We start from the raw sequence: 15171 nt of genomic DNA on the forward strand, positions 1-15171 counted from the left end.
TCGGCCTGGCAAGCCCTCTTGTCTGCTTGCCGTAGCCTTTGCTTGCGCACAGTTTGGAGGGCCTGACAGGTCTGCTTTTGGGCCCGATTTCGACCTGGCAAGCCCCCTTCTGTAAGTGCTGTAGCCCTGGCTTTGCCCCACGTGTGAGCTGCGTGCAGCATTGTGAAAGCAGGGCCCTGATTGGCGCTGCTGGTGGGCGTGGACATGCAAATTTCGCTGGCCGGCCGAGGCCTGTGGGAAGCCGCTGTGGGTAGCTGCGCGCTTTCCAAAGTGGGCACAGGGGCCTTGGCTGGGCAACCTTGCGCCCCACAAGGCCCGTGCTCTGCCTGGCCCGGCCTCAGGCCTTCCCTGTGTGGATGCCACCCTCGCTCTGCCGGGAGATGCCAAGCGGGCCGCCCTCGCCCTGTCCCCTTCCAACTCATACTTACCTGGCAGGGGAGACACCATGATCACGAAGGTGGTTTTCCCAGGGTGAGGCTCATCCATTGCACTTCGGATGTGCTGACCCCTGCGATGTCCCCAAATGCGGGATACTCGACTGCATAATTTCTGGTAGTGTGGGACTGCGTTCGCGCTTTCCCCTGATCTCTGGTTTCAAGAAAGACAAAAAGGGAAAAAAATAAAAAGGAGTCTGGAGCACCCTTTGACGTTTCTTGTCGTCCGTCCAGGGTGCTGGAAGGGGGCGTGGGCGAGGGCCAATTACATATGCAAATTAACAAGACTGAGCCATGCTGGGTTAGGGCTTAGAAACGTGCTTCTGGGCCCGATTTCGGCCTGGCAAGCCCTCTTGTCTGCTTGCCGTAGCCTTTGCTTGCGCACAGTTTGGAGGGCCTGACAGGTCTGCTTTTGGGCCCGATTTCGACCTGGCAAGCCCCCTTCTGTAAGTGCTGTAGCCCTGGCTTTGCCCCACGTGTGAGCTGCGTGCAGCATTGTGAAAGCAGGGCCCTGATTGGCGCTGCTGGTGGGCGTGGACATGCAAATTTCGCTGGCCGGCCGAGGCCTGTGGGAAGCCGCTGTGGGTAGCTGCGCGCTTTCCAAAGTGGGCACAGGGGCCTTGGCTGGGCAACCTTGCGCCCCACAAGGCCCGTGCTCTGCCTGGCCCGGCCTCAGGCCTTCTCTGTGTGGATGCCACCCTCGCTCTGCCGGGAGATGCCAAGCGGGCCGCCCTCGCCCTGTCCCCTTCCAACTCATACTTACCTGGCAGGGGAGACACCATGATCACGAAGGTGGTTCTCCCAGGGTGAGGCTCATCCATTGCACTTCGGATGTGCTGACCCCTGCGATGTCCCCAAATGCGGGATACTCGACTGCATAATTTCTGGTAGTGGGGGACTGCGTTCGCGCTTTCCCCTGATCTCTGGTTTCAAGAAAGACAAAAAGGGAAAAAAATAAAAAGGAGTCTGGAGCACCCTTTGACGTTTCTTGTCGTCCGTCCAGGGTGCTGGAAGGGGGCGTGGGCGAGGGCCAATTACATATGCAAATTAACAAGACTGAGCCATGCTGGGTTAGGGCTTAGAAACGTGCTTCTGGGCCCGATTTCGGCCTGGCAAGCCCTCTTGTCTGCTTGCCGTAGCCTTTGCTTGCGCACAGTTTGGAGGGCCTGACAGGTCTGCTTTTGGGCCCGATTTCGACCTGGCAAGCCCCCTTCTGTAAGTGCTGTAGCCCTGGCTTTGCCCCACGTGTGAGCTGCGTGCAGCATTGTGAAAGCAGGGCCCTGATTGGCGCTGCTGGTGGGCGTGGACATGCAAATTTCGCTGGCCGGCCGAGGCCTGTGGGAAGCCGCTGTGGGTAGCTGCGCGCTTTCCAAAGTGGGCACAGGGGCCTTGGCTGGGCAACCTTGCGCCCCACAAGGCCCGTGCTCTGCCTGGCCCGGCCTCAGGCCTTCCCTGTGTGGATGCCACCCTCGCTCTGCCGGGAGATGCCAAGCGGGCCGCCCTCGCCCTGTCCCCTTCCAACTCATACTTACCTGGCAGGGGAGACACCATGATCACGAAGGTGGTTCTCCCAGGGTGAGGCTCATCCATTGCACTTCGGATGTGCTGACCCCTGCGATGTCCCCAAATGCGGGATACTCGACTGCATAATTTCTGGTAGTGGGGGACTGCGTTCGCGCTTTCCCCTGATCTCTGGTTTCAAGAAAGACAAAAAGGGAAAAAATAAAAAGGAGTCTGGAGCACCTTTCGTCGTCTTCTGTGGTCTGTCCAGGGTGCTGCGGCTGGATTGGAAGGGGGCGTGGGCAAGAGGGAATCGCATGCAAAGTGCTGAGCCTGGGGAATGATGGGATAGTTGAAGCCTCCCACTCTGGGGCCCTATCCAGAGACAGGGCAGTAGGCCCTGGCCAGGTGACATGTCTGCTCCTTTCGATCTCCCACCCTGGGGCAGTGGCCTGGCTGCCAGCCACTTGCCTCACCCTAGCCTTCCTGGGCCCAGACTCTGGCTGAGGCCCCCAGGCTGTGGCCCGGCGAGGGCTCTGCCCGGCGAGGGTTCTGCTGCGTTTGGGAGCGTTCGGGAAGGCGTGAGGGGCTCAGGGCGGGAACCCCTGCTCGCTTGCTGGACGGTTTGTCCCTGGCTTTCAGCCACAAGCAGTCAACTGGGGCCTAGCCAGGCAACTGGTCACTGCCTCCCCTAGAGTGGGCTTCAGTGGCAGCTCTTGAGCATCAAAAGCCCCAAATCTCTGCTTCTGGGCCCAAAATCGACCTGGCAAGCCCCCTTCTGTGAGTGCTGTAGCCCTGGCTTTGCCCCACGTGTGAGCTGCGTGCAGCATTGTGAAAGCAGGGCCCTGATTGGCGCTGCTGGTGGGCGTGGACATGCAAATTTCGCTGGCCGGCCGAGGCCTGTGGGAAGCCGCTGTGGGTAGCTGCGCGCTTTCCAAAGTGGGCACAGGGGCCTTGGCTGGGCAACCTTGCGCCCCACAAGGCCCGTGCTCTGCCTGGCCCGGCCTCAGGCCTTCCCTGTGTGGATGCCACCCTCGCTCTGCCGGGAGATGCCAAGCGGGCCGCCCTCGCCCTGTCCCCTTCCAACTCATACTTACCTGGCAGGGGAGACACCATGATCACGAAGGTGGTTCTCCCAGGGTGAGGCTCATCCATTGCACTTCGGATGTGCTGACCCCTGCGATGTCCCCAAATGCGGGATACTCGACTGCATAATTTCTGGTAGTGGGGGACTGCGTTCGCGCTTTCCCCTGATCTCTGGTTTCAAGAAAGACAAAAAGGGAAAAAAATAAAAAGGAGTCTGGAGCACCCTTTGACGTTTCTTGTCGTCCGTCCAGGGTGCTGGAAGCTGGCTGGAAGGGGGCGTGGGCGAGGGCCAATTACATATGCAAATTAACAAGACTGAGCCATGCTGGGTTAGGGCTTAGAAACGTGCTTCTGGGCCCGATTTCGGCCTGGCAAGCCCTCTTGTCTGCTTGCCGTAGCCTTTGCTTGCGCACAGTTTGGAGGGCCTGACAGGTCTGCTTTTGGGCCCGATTTCGACCTGGCAAGCCCCCTTCTGTAAGTGCTGTAGCCCTGGCTTTGCCCCACGTGTGAGCTGCGTGCAGCATTGTGAAAGCAGGGCCCTGATTGGCGCTGCTGGTGGGCGTGGACATGCAAATTTCGCTGGCCGGCCGAGGCCTGTGGGAAGCCGCTGTGGGTAGCTGCGCGCTTTCCAAAGTGGGCACAGGGGCCTTGGCTGGGCAACCTTGCGCCCCACAAGGCCCGTGCTCTGCCTGGCCCGGCCTCAGGCCTTCCCTGTGTGGATGCCACCCTCGCTCTGCCGGGAGATGCCAAGCGGGCCGCCCTCGCCCTGTCCCCTTCCAACTCATACTTACCTGGCAGGGGAGACACCATGATCACGAAGGTGGTTCTCCCAGGGTGAGGCTCATCCATTGCACTTCGGATGTGCTGACCCCTGCGATGTCCCCAAATGCGGGATACTCGACTGCATAATTTCTGGTAGTGGGGGACTGCGTTCGCGCTTTCCCCTGATCTCTGGTTTCAAGAAAGACAAAAAGGGAAAAAAATAAAAAGGAGTCTGGAGCACCCTTTGACGTTTCTTGTCGTCCGTGAAGGGGGCGTGGGCGAGGGCCAATTACATATGCAAATTAACAAGACTGAGCCATGCTGGGTTAGGGCTTAGAAACGTGCTTCTGGGCCCGATTTCGGCCTGGCAAGCCCTCTTGTCTGCTTGCCGTAGCCTTTGCTTGCGCACAGTTTGGAGGGCCTGACAGGTCTGCTTTTGGGCCCGATTTCGACCTGGCAAGCCCCCTTCTGTAAGTGCTGTAGCCCTGGCTTTGCCCCACGTGTGAGCTGCGTGCAGCATTGTGAAAGCAGGGCCCTGATTGGCGCTGCTGGTGGGCGTGGACATGCAAATTTCGCTGGCCGGCCGAGGCCTGTGGGAAGCCGCTGTGGGTAGCTGCGCGCTTTCCAAAGTGGGCACAGGGGCCTTGGCTGGGCAACCTTGCGCCCCACAAGGCCCGTGCTCTGCCTGGCCCGGCCTCAGGCCTTCCCTGTGTGGATGCCACCCTCGCTCTGCCGGGAGATGCCAAGCGGGCCGCCCTCGCCCTGTCCCCTTCCAACTCATACTTACCTGGCAGGGGAGACACCATGATCACGAAGGTGGTTCTCCCAGGGTGAGGCTCATCCATTGCACTTCGGATGTGCTGACCCCTGCGATGTCCCCAAATGCGGGATACTCGACTGCATAATTTCTGGTAGTGGGGGACTGCGTTCGCGCTTTCCCCTGATCTCTGGTTTCAAGAAAGACAAAAAGGGAAAAAATAAAAAGGAGTCTGGAGCACCTTTCGTCGTCTTCTGTGGTCTGTCCAGGGTGCTGCGGCTGGATTGGAAGGGGGCGTGGGCAAGAGGGAATCGCATGCAAAGTGCTGAGCCTGGGGAATGATGGGATAGTTGAAGCCTCCCACTCTGGGGCCCTATCCAGAGACAGGGCAGTAGGCCCTGGCCAGGTGACATGTCTGCTCCTTTCGATCTCCCACCCTGGGGCAGTGGCCTGGCTGCCAGCCACTTGCCTCACCCTAGCCTTCCTGGGCCCAGACTCTGGCTGAGGCCCCCAGGCTGTGGCCCGGCGAGGGCTCTGCCCGGCGAGGGTTCTGCTGCGTTTGGGAGCGTTCGGGAAGGCGTGAGGGGCTCAGGGCGGGAACCCCTGCTCGCTTGCTGGACGGTTTGTCCCTGGCTTTCAGCCACAAGCAGTCAACTGGGGCCTAGCCAGGCAACTGGTCACTGCCTCCCCTAGAGTGGGCTTCAGTGGCAGCTCTTGAGCATCAAAAGCCCCAAATCTCTGCTTCTGGGCCCAAAATCGACCTGGCAAGCCCCCTTCTGTGAGTGCTGTAGCCCTGGCTTTGCCCCACGTGTGAGCTGCGTGCAGCATTGTGAAAGCAGGGCCCTGATTGGCGCTGCTGGTGGGCGTGGACATGCAAATTTCGCTGGCCGGCCGAGGCCTGTGGGAAGCCGCTGTGGGTAGCTGCGCGCTTTCCAAAGTGGGCACAGGGGCCTTGGCTGGGCAACCTTGCGCCCCACAAGGCCCGTGCTCTGCCTGGCCCGGCCTCAGGCCTTCCCTGTGTGGATGCCACCCTCGCTCTGCCGGGAGATGCCAAGCGGGCCGCCCTCGCCCTGTCCCCTTCCAACTCATACTTACCTGGCAGGGGAGACACCATGATCACGAAGGTGGTTTTCCCAGGGTGAGGCTCATCCATTGCACTTCGGATGTGCTGACCCCTGCGATGTCCCCAAATGCGGGATACTCGACTGCATAATTTCTGGTAGTGGGGGACTGCGTTCGCGCTTTCCCCTGATCTCTGGTTTCAAGAAAGACAAAAAGGGAAAAAAATAAAAAGGAGTCTGGAGCACCCTTTGACGTTTCTTGTCGTCCGTCCAGGGTGCTGGAAGGGGGCGTGGGCGAGGGCCAATTACATATGCAAATTAACAAGACTGAGCCATGCTGGGTTAGGGCTTAGAAACGTGCTTCTGGGCCCGATTTCGGCCTGGCAAGCCCTCTTGTCTGCTTGCCGTAGCCTTTGCTTGCGCACAGTTTGGAGGGCCTGACAGGTCTGCTTTTGGGCCCGATTTCGACCTGGCAAGCCCCCTTCTGTAAGTGCTGTAGCCCTGGCTTTGCCCCACGTGTGAGCTGCGTGCAGCATTGTGAAAGCAGGGCCCTGATTGGCGCTGCTGGTGGGCGTGGACATGCAAATTTCGCTGGCCGGCCGAGGCCTGTGGGAAGCCGCTGTGGGTAGCTGCGCGCTTTCCAAAGTGGGCACAGGGGCCTTGGCTGGGCAACCTTGCGCCCCACAAGGCCCGTGCTCTGCCTGGCCCGGCCTCAGGCCTTCCCTGTGTGGATGCCACCCTCGCTCTGCCGGGAGATGCCAAGCGGGCCGCCCTCGCCCTGTCCCCTTCCAACTCATACTTACCTGGCAGGGGAGACACCATGATCACGAAGGTGGTTCTCCCAGGGTGAGGCTCATCCATTGCACTTCGGATGTGCTGACCCCTGCGATGTCCCCAAATGCGGGATACTCGACTGCATAATTTCTGGTAGTGGGGGACTGCGTTCGCGCTTTCCCCTGATCTCTGGTTTCAAGAAAGACAAAAAGGGAAAAAATAAAAAGGAGTCTGGAGCACCTTTCGTCGTCTTCTGTGGTCTGTCCAGGGTGCTGCGGCTGGATTGGAAGGGGGCGTGGGCAAGAGGGAATCGCATGCAAAGTGCTGAGCCTGGGGAATGATGGGATAGTTGAAGCCTCCCACTCTGGGGCCCTATCCAGAGACAGGGCAGTAGGCCCTGGCCAGGTGACATGTCTGCTCCTTTCGATCTCCCACCCTGGGGCAGTGGCCTGGCTGCCAGCCACTTGCCTCACCCTAGCCTTCCTGGGCCCAGACTCTGGCTGAGGCCCCCAGGCTGTGGCCCGGCGAGGGCTCTGCCCGGCGAGGGTTCTGCTGCGTTTGGGAGCGTTCGGGAAGGCGTGAGGGGCTCAGGGCGGGAACCCCTGCTCGCTTGCTGGACGGTTTGTCCCTGGCTTTCAGCCACAAGCAGTCAACTGGGGCCTAGCCAGGCAACTGGTCACTGCCTCCCCTAGAGTGGGCTTCAGTGGCAGCTCTTGAGCATCAAAAGCCCCAAATCTCTGCTTCTGGGCCCAAAATCGACCTGGCAAGCCCCCTTCTGTGAGTGCTGTAGCCCTGGCTTTGCCCCACGTGTGAGCTGCGTGCAGCATTGTGAAAGCAGGGCCCTGATTGGCGCTGCTGGTGGGCGTGGACATGCAAATTTCGCTGGCCGGCCGAGGCCTGTGGGAAGCCGCTGTGGGTAGCTGCGCGCTTTCCAAAGTGGGCACAGGGGCCTTGGCTGGGCAACCTTGCGCCCCACAAGGCCCGTGCTCTGCCTGGCCCGGCCTCAGGCCTTCCCTGTGTGGATGCCACCCTCGCTCTGCCGGGAGATGCCAAGCGGGCCGCCCTCGCCCTGTCCCCTTCCAACTCATACTTACCTGGCAGGGGAGACACCATGATCACGAAGGTGGTTCTCCCAGGGTGAGGCTCATCCATTGCACTTCGGATGTGCTGACCCCTGCGATGTCCCCAAATGCGGGATACTCGACTGCATAATTTCTGGTAGTGGGGGACTGCGTTCGCGCTTTCCCCTGATCTCTGGTTTCAAGAAAGACAAAAAGGGAAAAAAATAAAAAGGAGTCTGGAGCACCCTTTGACGTTTCTTGTCGTCCGTCCAGGGTGCTGGAAGGGGGCGTGGGCGAGGGCCAATTACATATGCAAATTAACAAGACTGAGCCATGCTGGGTTAGGGCTTAGAAACGTGCTTCTGGGCCCGATTTCGGCCTGGCAAGCCCTCTTGTCTGCTTGCCGTAGCCTTTGCTTGCGCACAGTTTGGAGGGCCTGACAGGTCTGCTTTTGGGCCCGATTTCGACCTGGCAAGCCCCCTTCTGTAAGTGCTGTAGCCCTGGCTTTGCCCCACGTGTGAGCTGCGTGCAGCATTGTGAAAGCAGGGCCCTGATTGGCGCTGCTGGTGGGCGTGGACATGCAAATTTCGCTGGCCGGCCGAGGCCTGTGGGAAGCCGCTGTGGGTAGCTGCGCGCTTTCCAAAGTGGGCACAGGGGCCTTGGCTGGGCAACCTTGCGCCCCACAAGGCCCGTGCTCTGCCTGGCCCGGCCTCAGGCCTTCCCTGTGTGGATGCCACCCTCGCTCTGCCGGGAGATGCCAAGCGGGCCGCCCTCGCCCTGTCCCCTTCCAACTCATACTTACCTGGCAGGGGAGACACCATGATCACGAAGGTGGTTCTCCCAGGGTGAGGCTCATCCATTGCACTTCGGATGTGCTGACCCCTGCGATGTCCCCAAATGCGGGATACTCGACTGCATAATTTCTGGTAGTGGGGGACTGCGTTCGCGCTTTCCCCTGATCTCTGGTTTCAAGAAAGACAAAAAGGGAAAAAAATAAAAAGGAGTCTGGAGCACCCTTTGACGTTTCTTGTCGTCCGTCCAGGGTGCTGGAAGGGGGCGTGGGCGAGGGCCAATTACATATGCAAATTAACAAGACTGAGCCATGCTGGGTTAGGGCTTAGAAACGTGCTTCTGGGCCCGATTTCGGCCTGGCAAGCCCTCTTGTCTGCTTGCCGTAGCCTTTGCTTGCGCACAGTTTGGAGGGCCTGACAGGTCTGCTTTTGGGCCCGATTTCGACCTGGCAAGCCCCCTTCTGTAAGTGCTGTAGCCCTGGCTTTGCCCCACGTGTGAGCTGCGTGCAGCATTGTGAAAGCAGGGCCCTGATTGGCGCTGCTGGTGGGCGTGGACATGCAAATTTCGCTGGCCGGCCGAGGCCTGTGGGAAGCCGCTGTGGGTAGCTGCGCGCTTTCCAAAGTGGGCACAGGGGCCTTGGCTGGGCAACCTTGCGCCCCACAAGGCCCGTGCTCTGCCTGGCCCGGCCTCAGGCCTTCCCTGTGTGGATGCCACCCTCGCTCTGCCGGGAGATGCCAAGCGGGCCGCCCTCGCCCTGTCCCCTTCCAACTCATACTTACCTGGCAGGGGAGACACCATGATCACGAAGGTGGTTCTCCCAGGGTGAGGCTCATCCATTGCACTTCGGATGTGCTGACCCCTGCGATGTCCCCAAATGCGGGATACTCGACTGCATAATTTCTGGTAGTGGGGGACTGCGTTCGCGCTTTCCCCTGATCTCTGGTTTCAAGAAAGACAAAAAGGGAAAAAATAAAAAGGAGTCTGGAGCACCTTTCGTCGTCTTCTGTGGTCTGTCCAGGGTGCTGCGGCTGGATTGGAAGGGGGCGTGGGCAAGAGGGAATCGCATGCAAAGTGCTGAGCCTGGGGAATGATGGGATAGTTGAAGCCTCCCACTCTGGGGCCCTATCCAGAGACAGGGCAGTAGGCCCTGGCCAGGTGACATGTCTGCTCCTTTCGATCTCCCACCCTGGGGCAGTGGCCTGGCTGCCAGCCACTTGCCTCACCCTAGCCTTCCTGGGCCCAGACTCTGGCTGAGGCCCCCAGGCTGTGGCCCGGCGAGGGCTCTGCCCGGCGAGGGTTCTGCTGCGTTTGGGAGCGTTCGGGAAGGCGTGAGGGGCTCAGGGCGGGAACCCCTGCTCGCTTGCTGGACGGTTTGTCCCTGGCTTTCAGCCACAAGCAGTCAACTGGGGCCTAGCCAGGCAACTGGTCACTGCCTCCCCTAGAGTGGGCTTCAGTGGCAGCTCTTGAGCATCAAAAGCCCCAAATCTCTGCTTCTGGGCCCAAAATCGACCTGGCAAGCCCCCTTCTGTGAGTGCTGTAGCCCTGGCTTTGCCCCACGTGTGAGCTGCGTGCAGCATTGTGAAAGCAGGGCCCTGATTGGCGCTGCTGGTGGGCGTGGACATGCAAATTTCGCTGGCCGGCCGAGGCCTGTGGGAAGCCGCTGTGGGTAGCTGCGCGCTTTCCAAAGTGGGCACAGGGGCCTTGGCTGGGCAACCTTGCGCCCCACAAGGCCCGTGCTCTGCCTGGCCCGGCCTCAGGCCTTCCCTGTGTGGATGCCACCCTCGCTCTGCCGGGAGATGCCAAGCGGGCCGCCCTCGCCCTGTCCCCTTCCAACTCATACTTACCTGGCAGGGGAGACACCATGATCACGAAGGTGGTTCTCCCAGGGTGAGGCTCATCCATTGCACTTCGGATGTGCTGACCCCTGCGATGTCCCCAAATGCGGGATACTCGACTGCATAATTTCTGGTAGTGGGGGACTGCGTTCGCGCTTTCCCCTGATCTCTGGTTTCAAGAAAGACAAAAAGGGAAAAAAATAAAAAGGAGTCTGGAGCACCCTTTGACGTTTCTTGTCGTCCGTCCAGGGTGCTGGAAGCTGGCTGGAAGGGGGCGTGGGCGAGGGCCAATTACATATGCAAATTAACAAGACTGAGCCATGCTGGGTTAGGGCTTAGAAACGTGCTTCTGGGCCCGATTTCGGCCTGGCAAGCCCTCTTGTCTGCTTGCCGTAGCCTTTGCTTGCGCACAGTTTGGAGGGCCTGACAGGTCTGCTTTTGGGCCCGATTTCGACCTGGCAAGCCCCCTTCTGTAAGTGCTGTAGCCCTGGCTTTGCCCCACGTGTGAGCTGCGTGCAGCATTGTGAAAGCAGGGCCCTGATTGGCGCTGCTGGTGGGCGTGGACATGCAAATTTCGCTGGCCGGCCGAGGCCTGTGGGAAGCCGCTGTGGGTAGCTGCGCGCTTTCCAAAGTGGGCACAGGGGCCTTGGCTGGGCAACCTTGCGCCCCACAAGGCCCGTGCTCTGCCTGGCCCGGCCTCAGGCCTTCCCTGTGTGGATGCCACCCTCGCTCTGCCGGGAGATGCCAAGCGGGCCGCCCTCGCCCTGTCCCCTTCCAACTCATACTTACCTGGCAGGGGAGACACCATGATCACGAAGGTGGTTCTCCCAGGGTGAGGCTCATCCATTGCACTTCGGATGTGCTGACCCCTGCGATGTCCCCAAATGCGGGATACTCGACTGCATAATTTCTGGTAGTGGGGGACTGCGTTCGCGCTTTCCCCTGATCTCTGGTTTCAAGAAAGACAAAAAGGGAAAAAATAAAAAGGAGTCTGGAGCACCCTTTGACGTTTCTTGTCGTCCGTCCAGGGTGCTGGAAGGGGGCGTGGGCGAGGGCCAATTACATATGCAAATTAACAAGACTGAGCCATGCTGGGTTAGGGCTTAGAAACGTGCTTCTGGGCCCGATTTCGGCCTGGCAAGCCCTCTTGTCTGCTTGCCGTAGCCTTTGCTTGCGCACAGTTTGGAGGGCCTGACAGGTCTGCTTTTGGGCCCGATTTCGACCTGGCAAGCCCCCTTCTGTAAGTGCTGTAGCCCTGGCTTTGCCCCACGTGTGAGCTGCGTGCAGCATTGTGAAAGCAGGGCCCTGATTGGCGCTGCTGGTGGGCGTGGACATGCAAATTTCGCTGGCCGGCCGAGGCCTGTGGGAAGCCGCTGTGGGTAGCTGCGCGCTTTCCAAAGTGGGCACAGGGGCCTTGGCTGGGCAACCTTGCGCCCCACAAGGCCCGTGCTCTGCCTGGCCCGGCCTCAGGCCTTCCCTGTGTGGATGCCACCCTCGCTCTGCCGGGAGATGCCAAGCGGGCCGCCCTCGCCCTGTCCCCTTCCAACTCATACTTACCTGGCAGGGGAGACACCATGATCACGAAGGTGGTTCTCCCAGGGTGAGGCTCATCCATTGCACTTCGGATGTGCTGACCCCTGCGATGTCCCCAAATGCGGGATACTCGACTGCATAATTTCTGGTAGTGGGGGACTGCGTTCGCGCTTTCCCCTGATCTCTGGTTTCAAGAAAGACAAAAAGGGAAAAAAATAAAAAGGAGTCTGGAGCACCCTTTGACGTTTCTTGTCGTCCGTCCAGGGTGCTGGAAGGGGGCGTGGGCGAGGGCCAATTACATATGCAAATTAACAAGACTGAGCCATGCTGGGTTAGGGCTTAGAAACGTGCTTCTGGGCCCGATTTCGGCCTGGCAAGCCCTCTTGTCTGCTTGCCGTAGCCTTTGCTTGCGCACAGTTTGGAGGGCCTGACAGGTCTGCTTTTGGGCCCGATTTCGACCTGGCAAGCCCCCTTCTGTAAGTGCTGTAGCCCTGGCTTTGCCCCACGTGTGAGCTGCGTGCAGCATTGTGAAAGCAGGGCCCTGATTGGCGCTGCTGGTGGGCGTGGACATGCAAATTTCGCTGGCCGGCCGAGGCCTGTGGGAAGCCGCTGTGGGTAGCTGCGCGCTTTCCAAAGTGGGCACAGGGGCCTTGGCTGGGCAACCTTGCGCCCCACAAGGCCCGTGCTCTGCCTGGCCCGGCCTCAGGCCTTCCCTGTGTGGATGCCACCCTCGCTCTGCCGGGAGATGCCAAGCGGGCCGCCCTCGCCCTGTCCCCTTCCAACTCATACTTACCTGGCAGGGGAGACACCATGATCACGAAGGTGGTTCTCCCAGGGTGAGGCTCATCCATTGCACTTCGGATGTGCTGACCCCTGCGATGTCCCCAAATGCGGGATACTCGACTGCATAATTTCTGGTAGTGGGGGACTGCGTTCGCGCTTTCCCCTGATCTCTGGTTTCAAGAAAGACAAAAAGGGAAAAAATAAAAAGGAGTCTGGAGCACCTTTCGTCGTCTTCTGTGGTCTGTCCAGGGTGCTGCGGCTGGATTGGAAGGGGGCGTGGGCAAGAGGGAATCGCATGCAAAGTGCTGAGCCTGGGGAATGATGGGATAGTTGAAGCCTCCCACTCTGGGGCCCTATCCAGAGACAGGGCAGTAGGCCCTGGCCAGGTGACATGTCTGCTCCTTTCGATCTCCCACCCTGGGGCAGTGGCCTGGCTGCCAGCCACTTGCCTCACCCTAGCCTTCCTGGGCCCAGACTCTGGCTGAGGCCCCCAGGCTGTGGCCCGGCGAGGGCTCTGCCCGGCGAGGGTTCTGCTGCGTTTGGGAGCGTTCGGGAAGGCGTGAGGGGCTCAGGGCGGGAACCCCTGCTCGCTTGCTGGACGGTTTGTCCCTGGCTTTCAGCCACAAGCAGTCAACTGGGGCCTAGCCAGGCAACTGGTCACTGCCTCCCCTAGAGTGGGCTTCAGTGGCAGCTCTTGAGCATCAAAAGCCCCAAATCTCTGCTTCTGGGCCCAAAATCGACCTGGCAAGCCCCCTTCTGTGAGTGCTGTAGCCCTGGCTTTGCCCCACGTGTGAGCTGCGTGCAGCATTGTGAAAGCAGGGCCCTGATTGGCGCTGCTGGTGGGCGTGGACATGCAAATTTCGCTGGCCGGCCGAGGCCTGTGGGAAGCCGCTGTGGGTAGCTGCGCGCTTTCCAAAGTGGGCACAGGGGCCTTGGCTGGGCAACCTTGCGCCCCACAAGGCCCGTGCTCTGCCTGGCCCGGCCTCAGGCCTTCCCTGTGTGGATGCCACCCTCGCTCTGCCGGGAGATGCCAAGCGGGCCGCCCTCGCCCTGTCCCCTTCCAACTCATACTTACCTGGCAGGGGAGACACCATGATCACGAAGGTGGTTCTCCCAGGGTGAGGCTCATCCATTGCACTTCGGATGTGCTGACCCCTGCGATGTCCCCAAATGCGGGATACTCGACTGCATAATTTCTGGTAGTGGGGGACTGCGTTCGCGCTTTCCCCTGATCTCTGGTTTCAAGAAAGACAAAAAGGGAAAAAAATAAAAAGGAGTCTGGAGCACCCTTTGACGTTTCTTGTCGTCCGTCCAGGGTGCTGGAAGCTGGCTGGAAGGGGGCGTGGGCGAGGGCCAATTACATATGCAAATTAACAAGACTGAGCCATGCTGGGTTAGGGCTTAGAAACGTGCTTCTGGGCCCGATTTCGGCCTGGCAAGCCCTCTTGTCTGCTTGCCGTAGCCTTTGCTTGCGCACAGTTTGGAGGGCCTGACAGGTCTGCTTTTGGGCCCGATTTCGACCTGGCAAGCCCCCTTCTGTAAGTGCTGTAGCCCTGGCTTTGCCCCACGTGTGAGCTGCGTGCAGCATTGTGAAAGCAGGGCCCTGATTGGCGCTGCTGGTGGGCGTGGACATGCAAATTTCGCTGGCCGGCCGAGGCCTGTGGGAAGCCGCTGTGGGTAGCTGCGCGCTTTCCAAAGTGGGCACAGGGGCCTTGGCTGGGCAACCTTGCGCCCCACAAGGCCCGTGCTCTGCCTGGCCCGGCCTCAGGCCTTCCCTGTGTGGATGCCACCCTCGCTCTGCCGGGAGATGCCAAGCGGGCCGCCCTCGCCCTGTCCCCTTCCAACTCATACTTACCTGGCAGGGGAGACACCATGATCACGAAGGTGGTTCTCCCAGGGTGAGGCTCATCCATTGCACTTCGGATGTGCTGACCCCTGCGATGTCCCCAAATGCGGGATACTCGACTGCATAATTTCTGGTAGTGGGGGACTGCGTTCGCGCTTTCCCCTGATCTCTGGTTTCAAGAAAGACAAAAAGGGAAAAAAATAAAAAGGAGTCTGGAGCACCCTTTGACGTTTCTTGTCGTCCGTCCAGGGTGCTGGAAGGGGGCGTGGGCGAGGGCCAATTACATATGCAAATTAACAAGACTGAGCCATGCTGGGTTAGGGCTTAGAAACGTGCTTCTGGGCCCGATTTCGGCCTGGCAAGCCCTCTTGTCTGCTTGCCGTAGCCTTTGCTTGCGCACAGTTTGGAGGGCCTGACAGGTCTGCTTTTGGGCCCGATTTCGACCTGGCAAGCCCCCTTCTGTAAGTGCTGTAGCCCTGGCTTTGCCCCACGTGTGAGCTGCGTGCAGCATTGTGAAAGCAGGGCCCTGATTGGCGCTGCTGGTGGGCGTGGACATGCAAATTTCGCTGGCCGGCCGAGGCCTGTGGGAAGCCGCTGTGGGTAGCTGCGCGCTTTCCAAAGTGGGCACAGGGGCCTTGGCTGGGCAACCTTGCGCCCCACAAGGCCCGTGCTCTGCCTGGCCCGGCCTCAGGCCTTCCCTGTGTGGATGCCACCCTCGCTCTGCCGGGAGATGCCAAGCGGGCCGCCCTCGCCCTGTCCCCTTCCAACTCATACTTACCTGGCAGGGGAGACACCATGATCACGAAGGTGGTTCTCCCAGGGTGAGGCTCATCCATTGCACTTCGGATGTGCTGACCCCTGCGATGTCCCCAAATGCGGGATACTCGACTGCATAATTTCTGGTAGTGGGGGACTGCGTTCGCGCTTTCCCCTGATCTCTGGTTTCA

The 15171-nt window shown here is 60.1% G+C and overlaps 18 non-coding genes across 18 annotated transcripts; all 18 read left to right on the plus strand.

Annotated features, from left to right (window-relative positions):
• Positions 1-420: 420 nt before the first annotated feature.
• LOC147664166 (U1 spliceosomal RNA) lies at positions 421-584 on the plus strand. The gene has a single exon (XR_015305176.1). It is a non-coding gene; the product is annotated as a U1 spliceosomal RNA (small nuclear RNA).
• Positions 585-1189: 605 nt separating this feature from the next.
• Positions 1190-1353, plus strand: LOC147664167 (U1 spliceosomal RNA). Its single transcript, XR_015305154.1, has one exon. It is a non-coding gene; the product is annotated as a U1 spliceosomal RNA (small nuclear RNA).
• Positions 1354-1958: 605 nt separating this feature from the next.
• Positions 1959-2122, plus strand: LOC147664168 (U1 spliceosomal RNA). The gene has a single exon (XR_015305155.1). It is a non-coding gene; the product is annotated as a U1 spliceosomal RNA (small nuclear RNA).
• A 901-nt stretch (positions 2123-3023) lies between these two features.
• On the plus strand, positions 3024-3187 carry LOC147664169 (U1 spliceosomal RNA). Its single transcript, XR_015305156.1, has one exon. It is a non-coding gene; the product is annotated as a U1 spliceosomal RNA (small nuclear RNA).
• A 616-nt stretch (positions 3188-3803) lies between these two features.
• Positions 3804-3967, plus strand: LOC147664170 (U1 spliceosomal RNA). Its single transcript, XR_015305157.1, has one exon. It is a non-coding gene; the product is annotated as a U1 spliceosomal RNA (small nuclear RNA).
• Positions 3968-4561: 594 nt separating this feature from the next.
• On the plus strand, positions 4562-4725 carry LOC147664171 (U1 spliceosomal RNA). Its single transcript, XR_015305159.1, has one exon. It is a non-coding gene; the product is annotated as a U1 spliceosomal RNA (small nuclear RNA).
• Positions 4726-5626: 901 nt separating this feature from the next.
• LOC147664172 (U1 spliceosomal RNA) lies at positions 5627-5790 on the plus strand. Its single transcript, XR_015305173.1, has one exon. It is a non-coding gene; the product is annotated as a U1 spliceosomal RNA (small nuclear RNA).
• A 605-nt stretch (positions 5791-6395) lies between these two features.
• LOC147664173 (U1 spliceosomal RNA) lies at positions 6396-6559 on the plus strand. The gene has a single exon (XR_015305160.1). It is a non-coding gene; the product is annotated as a U1 spliceosomal RNA (small nuclear RNA).
• Positions 6560-7460: 901 nt separating this feature from the next.
• LOC147664174 (U1 spliceosomal RNA) lies at positions 7461-7624 on the plus strand. Its single transcript, XR_015305161.1, has one exon. It is a non-coding gene; the product is annotated as a U1 spliceosomal RNA (small nuclear RNA).
• A 605-nt stretch (positions 7625-8229) lies between these two features.
• Positions 8230-8393, plus strand: LOC147664175 (U1 spliceosomal RNA). Its single transcript, XR_015305162.1, has one exon. It is a non-coding gene; the product is annotated as a U1 spliceosomal RNA (small nuclear RNA).
• A 605-nt stretch (positions 8394-8998) lies between these two features.
• LOC147664176 (U1 spliceosomal RNA) lies at positions 8999-9162 on the plus strand. Its single transcript, XR_015305163.1, has one exon. It is a non-coding gene; the product is annotated as a U1 spliceosomal RNA (small nuclear RNA).
• Positions 9163-10063: 901 nt separating this feature from the next.
• On the plus strand, positions 10064-10227 carry LOC147664177 (U1 spliceosomal RNA). Its single transcript, XR_015305164.1, has one exon. It is a non-coding gene; the product is annotated as a U1 spliceosomal RNA (small nuclear RNA).
• Positions 10228-10843: 616 nt separating this feature from the next.
• Positions 10844-11007, plus strand: LOC147664178 (U1 spliceosomal RNA). The gene has a single exon (XR_015305165.1). It is a non-coding gene; the product is annotated as a U1 spliceosomal RNA (small nuclear RNA).
• Positions 11008-11611: 604 nt separating this feature from the next.
• LOC147664179 (U1 spliceosomal RNA) lies at positions 11612-11775 on the plus strand. Its single transcript, XR_015305166.1, has one exon. It is a non-coding gene; the product is annotated as a U1 spliceosomal RNA (small nuclear RNA).
• Positions 11776-12380: 605 nt separating this feature from the next.
• Positions 12381-12544, plus strand: LOC147664180 (U1 spliceosomal RNA). The gene has a single exon (XR_015305167.1). It is a non-coding gene; the product is annotated as a U1 spliceosomal RNA (small nuclear RNA).
• Positions 12545-13445: 901 nt separating this feature from the next.
• LOC147664181 (U1 spliceosomal RNA) lies at positions 13446-13609 on the plus strand. Its single transcript, XR_015305168.1, has one exon. It is a non-coding gene; the product is annotated as a U1 spliceosomal RNA (small nuclear RNA).
• Positions 13610-14225: 616 nt separating this feature from the next.
• Positions 14226-14389, plus strand: LOC147664182 (U1 spliceosomal RNA). Its single transcript, XR_015305170.1, has one exon. It is a non-coding gene; the product is annotated as a U1 spliceosomal RNA (small nuclear RNA).
• Positions 14390-14994: 605 nt separating this feature from the next.
• On the plus strand, positions 14995-15158 carry LOC147664183 (U1 spliceosomal RNA). Its single transcript, XR_015305171.1, has one exon. It is a non-coding gene; the product is annotated as a U1 spliceosomal RNA (small nuclear RNA).
• The last annotated feature ends 13 nt before the right edge of the window (positions 15159-15171 follow it).

This window comes from Lissotriton vulgaris, unplaced genomic scaffold (assembly GCF_964263255.1).
Source record: "Lissotriton vulgaris unplaced genomic scaffold, aLisVul1.2 SCAFFOLD_12273, whole genome shotgun sequence".
Classification (NCBI taxonomy): domain Eukaryota; kingdom Metazoa; phylum Chordata; class Amphibia; order Caudata; family Salamandridae; genus Lissotriton; species Lissotriton vulgaris.